The sequence below is a fragment of the Prosopis cineraria genome, unplaced genomic scaffold (assembly GCF_029017545.1).
Source record: "Prosopis cineraria cultivar Desert tree isolate PC_DT_omini unplaced genomic scaffold, ASM2901754v1 PC12, whole genome shotgun sequence".
In the NCBI taxonomy this organism is placed as follows: Eukaryota; Viridiplantae; Streptophyta; class Magnoliopsida; order Fabales; family Fabaceae; genus Prosopis; species Prosopis cineraria.
In genome coordinates this window covers 36,958,312-36,965,415 of record NW_026555343.1, presented here as the reverse complement: position 1 = coordinate 36,965,415, position 7,104 = coordinate 36,958,312, and the positions used below count along the sequence as shown (strand labels likewise).

Here is a 7,104-nt window from a genome sequence, read left to right as displayed (position 1 = left end):
GAAAAAAAATAAGTGCTGATGCTTGGTCAGAGAAACAAAGCTTGATATAGCAAGAATCATGACCACGTCACGCGAGGAATAATTTATTTCAGTTTCCATTTAGTCTAGACATAATAGAATTGATTGATATCCGTACTTCAGGAATAATTGCCAAGAATAGACAAGAATGTTGGCAGTTTAATTTCCATTAGTGCATACATACGATGAAAAGTAACAGAGGTAGACTAGTCATATCAAAAACATGTGTAACTACCATCACTGATAATATTAACATCAATACCTGCAAGAAATCAAGGCCAGCAATCTAATTGTATATTGCATCGTTACAAAATAACCCAAACAAATGCAGATGCACCCTTTTGTTTCAAGACTTTCAATATAATAACAACAACAACAAGCCTTTATCCCATTAGGTGGGGTCGGCTACATGGATTGCAAGACCTCATTGTGCTCTTGTTTTAAGACTTTCAATGTTACGGCTTTTTTTTTTGGGGAGGGTTCAGTAGATGTTAGCATCCAAGATGAATCCAGCTTACACTTATTTGAATTACATGATTCAAGAGAATCATACTTCTGAAATAAATTAGATTGTTGACAACGAACAAACCGATTTGTACGCTGAACCTGCAAAATCTAGCGACAAATTAATTAAATTATATTTATCAACGACTGATCAGGTGTGCATTTTTGTGAAGGACCAATCCTCATTCCTCAATTCATAGGAATTATATTATCAGTCAAAGGCTTTACCAGCTAGTTCCACGTATATTTCATGCCTCATGGGAGTATTTTGGAGGCCTGAGCCACCGGACGTAGATTGCTGTAATTGATCGGACTCGCTGGTAGTGGTAGGTCCACTGTATTCACCACTGCTACCTACGACGCCTTCCAGTGCCACCTTCCAACACTTCTTCAGGTCATCGCCATTCTGACCCATTGACGTGATCTTCTCCTTCACATCTTCCAGACTAATATTTCCCAGCAAAGCTTGAACTACCTGCTTCATTTCATTCACTTTATCATGTGTGTTCATGCCAGTGCTGAATATATCTTTATTTTGAAACAGGGAAACAGGGACTAGAGGACTAGCTAGTGCAGAAACATATTTTAACAGTTTGGTTCACTAACCTGGCTCATTCGAGGACGATGTCCGGCTGAATGGCGCAAGCAATTTGCAGCGCAAGAAATCATTCGATACATCTCTTCAAAGTCGTATTTATTCTGCAACCTTGGATCAGCAATACGCTCAAAGTTTCCATTTTCCAAAGCTTCCGACATTAAAGGTCGTGCCTGTAGGATTTGTAACATGCATGAGCAAGCACACTATCACCCAAGTTATCTCAGCCTCTCCGGTTTTTATATTAGTATTGTACTGTGACTTATTATTCACTCAGATCCTGTACAATGGACCCACCTATTTCATGTTAAAATTTTATTTAACCTTAAAGTTAAAATTTAAAACTGATCTGAACTTTTTACAACCAATAGTGAAAGCCTCAGAAAACTAAACTATGGGTTGATTGTTGGAGTTTTCTGAATAGTGAACAACTTTTCGTATTTTTCAACAAAAGTGCCTATGGGATGAAAATACAGGCAAAAAATTCCGTATTGAAGAGTGGAAAAAAAATGTTTGGAATATTTTGGATTTGTATTAATTAGTTATTGAATCCAAAATAGATTAGTTTTAATGATTTTATGTGGACTGTGATAGACAAACAACATTTAAATGAGTCCTTTTAAGTAGAAACCACACTTATAACCTTTTAGCTATCAATTTTATCTCTATCAAAAAGTTGACTGAGTCAGAGAGTTTATGGAAAAATTAATTAATTAACCAATTATATTTAAGTGGTAACTAATCTAATCTTCAACGCAATCAGCATGTCATTATTTTTTGACAGACTCATCCTCTCTATGTCTTCCTTCTGCTCTCATGCTCTTTGTTCTCCCTGAAAAGCTAAGGAGATCTACCAGCTCTCAAAGTGATTGATATCCTTACTCATATTTATATTTCTCTAGAATAATAGATTTGCTAGCATGCGCTCATCAAACTTAACTCTTGATAATTTTGATTAATTATTGAGAATTTTCAACAAAAAATGCTAATGCTATGTTTGGATATATATAGATTTGGATTTAGATTTGAATTTGACTCAAATCCATTATTTGGATAATTAAAAATGTATGAAATTGGATTTAAGCCAAATCCAAATTCAAGTTGTACCTCAATCTCTTTGTAATTTAAAATCTTTTTTAAATCTATAATATTTCAAATCCTAACTCAATCTCTTCTATAATTTGACCTAAATTCATAAAAGCTTGATCGGCCTGTCAATAGTAATTGGACTGGACTATCAAAGTTGACAAAAACAAGACATAGTAATTGGACAGGATAGCTGACTTCCATAAGGACCGAACCGACAACGATGACCACAACGACTGACTTCTATTGGGATCAGAACAACGGCAATGGGATTGTTGACTTCCACCTAAACCAGACTGACGATAACAGTCGAGATCGGAAGGCTGATTTCCATCGAAACTGGACCGACAATGACAATTGGGATGGGATGGCCGACTTCCATAGGGATCGAACTGATGGTGATGATCAGGATGGGACAGCTAACTTCCATCAGGATCAGACTGAAGATGACGATCGAGACAGGACACGACTCTTCCATAGGGATTGGGTTGACGGTGACGACTGAGATAGGAGGACCGACTTCCACAGGGACCGAATGGCTGACTTTCATTGACACAAGACCCGATAGAAGTCAACCATCCCATCCCAATTTAGTTCAGTCCCAGTAGAAGTTGGCCATCCTATTTCGATCGTCACCGTCGGTCCAGTCTTTATGAAAGTCAGTTGTCCTGTCCTAATTGTCACCATCGGTCCTATCTCTATGAAAGTCGATTGTCAAGTCCTCATTGTCGCCTTTAGTCTAGTCCTGGTGGAAGTCGACCATTCCATCCCGGTCATCGCAAGTGCCACAATCCCAGTCGACTTTGACTGTCTGATCCTGGTGAAAGTTAGGCATTCAGATCATTGACTTTGACTAGTTATCCACGTTTATTTTAAATTCAAATATAGAATTTAAATTTTAAATTTTTATATCATCCAAACAAAAGAATTTAGAATCTATGAATTTCAAATGTGAGATTTTAAATATGAAATTTTAAATTTAAATTCCTAACTTAAATCCATCCATCCAAACGCAATGTAAGGAACTTTCTTTGTTTTTTCCCCGAAGAATACATAGAGAAGTATTGAAGAAACAATACATACCCAATCAACCATACTGTCATCTGTGAAAGATTCAATTTTACAGGCAGGTTTTCGCCCAGCAATCAACTCCAAAAGCATGACACCGAAGGAGAAGACATCTGACTTCTCTGTAAGTTTCCCGCTAGCTGCATATTCTGGAGCTAAGTATTTGTATTAATTCAATGAAATATAAAATTTCATGAAGATTGAAACATAAGCAATTAATGATGTGGAGAAAGGGGAATATTCAAAGAAAGTGTGCAAGATATCAAGTGTGGCAATATCCATGGACTTGTAGTGAGGTTCAAATGAAAATATGAGAAAAGAATAATAAGACCAACCCAATGGTTTCCCATTATTCAAGTAGAGACATGGGTGTCAGTGTCTAATGAAAGCTTGGCGAGTCCAAAATCTGCAACCTGATTTATAATATATAGACACACACAAATATTATCTTTCCATATATACATATATGGACATGATATATATATATATATATTGATATATCCAAATGTGAGTCGAAAAGATATCTGAGTCCAGTAACTTCACAATTCACTGTATGATATTTGAATATATTCTCTAGTCCAAGAAAAATTAAATTGATTGATAGAAAGTGAAATTAAGGGTATTAAAATTAAACTTACGGCACATTAAAACTTGCATTTTATATTCTTTGTTGCCCTAAAAACTTGCATTTGATAGATTTTTAGTGTTTAGGGCTTAGGAAATGATTATGTATTTAGGTTAAAAGAAATCTATCTTTAGGAAGTGATTGTACGGGTTTCAAGTACCTTTGGCTCAAAATCATCATCAAGAAGAATGTTGGCTGCCTTGATATCACGGTGTATGGCTCTGGGTTTGCCTAAAACAATATTGAAAGAGGTAAAAGTTTCTGGAGCAGTTACAGTGAATCATTAGGGTAATGATGTCAGGTACAAAACTCACAGTCTTCATGCAGGTAAGCCAATCCTTTTGCAGATCCAACAGCAATCTTCATCCTTGTAGTCCAGTCCATAGTTGGTCTGCCTTTTCCTGAATAATTGTAAATATATAACCATATATAGTATCTTACTGATGAGGACTAAGTAAGATCAGGCATGATTTCAATTACGTGTTGTAAGAGAGATTTCAAACAAATGTGCATCAGCTCAAAAGTACACATTCAATTTACTCAACTAAACAACTCCGGATAATATTGCATTGCCAACAAATTAAAATTATGATCTTTCTACATCCTTATCATTAGCAGATTCAACTCTTTAATTCGTTTTATAATAGATATTAGGCCTAACGAGCAATTGCCCAGAAACAGAGAGAATAAATGGGTGAAGAGTAGTAAAAAGACTACACCATACCCAAAACCTCAATATTAAAGTTTATAGACTGTCTTATTTTATTATATTCTAATTATTAAGCCTGATTTTATTTAATATAAGACTTTTTACATTGACTTAGGTCTATTTACACTAGGACAATTTCACAAACACTGGCTAATAAATTGGAAGTGTTACCATGCAAGTGAAATTCTAGAGTATTGTTGGGGACAAACTCATAAACAAGCATCATCGTCCTCTTGGCTGCAGAAAAGCAGTGTCCAACAAGGGAAACAAGATGTCTGTGATGAACTCGGTTAATGATCTCAACTTCAGCTTTGAACCCACGCTCTCGTTGCTTGCTTCCAGATTTTAGCTGCTTTATTGCAACAATTCTTCCATCTGGGAGGACTCCTTTGTGGACATAGCCAAGACCACCTTGACCTAGAAGGTTTGATTCTGAGAATCCGTTAGTTGCTTGTGCTAATTGTTTATATGTAGATGTGATTTGTGACAATCCTACGTCTGATGATGAATATCCACTTTTTCGTTCTTGGTATAATGGTCTCTCATATTCAAAATCCATCCTTCCAATGGATATTGTATCGTTGGAGTGGGCTTCGGATGAAGAGGCGAACCACCTGCAAGAACATCATCAGCCAGAAAGTTGAATCCAATACTTGTTTCCTTTTTGTTTTCTTGGATAACAAGGTGACGGGAAGAAACCATGTAAAAAACCCCAAAAACAAAAAAACCAAAACACTAGGACATATCAAGAATCAAAAATCTCTATACCCACCGGGAGGGGTGTTAAGAATCCTAAAACAAAACCTCACAAGTAAGCCAATTGGCAAACAAACTGACTTCTCGACCATGATCAAATATTTGTTTCAAACATCCAAATTGGATAGTTTTCCAAAGAAACCCATTCATGAAATAATAAGGTTCACTTTTCAAATTATTATGTTATTCAATTATCAAATTAAATTTTAAAATTTGCAACATTAAATTTTGATCCTATGTACACTTTGGTCGTATATTTATAAATTACTTCTATCATATTATTTATATAATTAGCGTACTATATTACTAAATGGAACTAAAATAAATTTTTGGTATTCATCTTAATTTATAATAAATATTAAAATCAATATATAAGTTCAATCTGTTGAAAATATAATTAGAAATAAAAAAATAGATTGTTTAAAAATTAAATGGTAAAGCTAATGTATATGTAATATATTACAATATATATATAGTTAGGTTGATTGATTAAAAATAAGTTTGACATATTTAGTTATCAAATGCCTAAATTAGTAAATAAGCTAGGCTCAATTTGAAGTAGGCCAAGCTATAAATTCCTGATAAGGCATGACCTATTTTCATCCCTAGTGAAAATATCCAAATTTAATTTTATTTAATTTTATTTTTTTAAAAATTTTATTTTAATGAGCATAGAATTTAAAATAAAAAATTTAACTGTCATTTAAAAATAATTATTGACTTAAAATTTTAATTTTGATCTAAATTATTTAAAGCAATTTTAGACTATTTAAATTTCATCCCAACGATTAGTATCAAAAACCTCGCTGAGCAAGTCTCTCAAAAATTTTAACATACAATTCTAAGCCCTGTCAAGCCATTGAATTGTGAAGATTGAACGGGCGCTATTCTAAAGTATGGGCTGATTGAGGAAAATTACAGATGGGCCACAGAATTCATCTGTGGGCTAGAGATGGTATAAATAAAAACATTAGGCCCTGTTTGGTATATAGGTTTCAATTTAAAGGGATTGGATTGAGACTGGTGTTGGTATTGGTAGTAGGAGTGAGAGTGGAATGAGACTTTAAACATATATTTGGTATGAAGTAATATATGTAGGGAATACTTACTTTTTTATTTTATTTTACAATTAAACATAAATTATGAATAGACTAAAATACCCTTACATTCAAAAAAAAATAACCTAGCTTGTGAGGTCTGGAAGAAGTCGAATGCGGCAATCACATGGCAGCGCAGCTTTAGTTTCAGGTTCAATGCGGCGGATCTGGAAGAAGTCGACAACGTCTCTGATTCTGATCTTCCTCTTCCTCCATCTCCTTCTTCATCGATGTGCTGCGTCTCTGAATTTTATTTGTCCTCCTTCACCTACGTCTCTTCCCTCCCCGCAATTTCTTGGCAGCGTATAGATCGGAGCGTAAGGCAGCGTACAGATCGAAGCTTGAAAAGAGGATTTCATGGCAGCTGAACGGAGTTTACAGATCGGAACGTACAGATCGAAGCTTGCGATTTTATTGCACGAAGAGAAGAGACGCAAGAGAGAGAGAGAGAGAGAGAGAGATGGGTGAGGGCAATTTGTCCAGATATTTTCATTCCCAGGATGATTTTGCAAACCCAGGGGGTGGGTGGTACGGAATAATCCCATGTAAGGTGGGATTAGGATTGGGTTTAGATTGCTTAATGATTCATACCAAAAATAAAAAATGGGTTTTTTTAATCCCAATACCAGTCCTTAGCTTTCAATTC

The 7,104-nt window shown here is 35.1% G+C and overlaps 1 pseudogene; it reads right to left on the bottom strand.

Annotated features, from left to right (window-relative positions):
- Positions 1 to 733: 733 nt before the first annotated feature.
- On the bottom strand, positions 734 to 5,453 carry LOC129289304 (proline-rich receptor-like protein kinase PERK1; annotated as a pseudogene).
- Between the last annotated feature and the right edge of the window lie 1,651 nt (positions 5,454 to 7,104).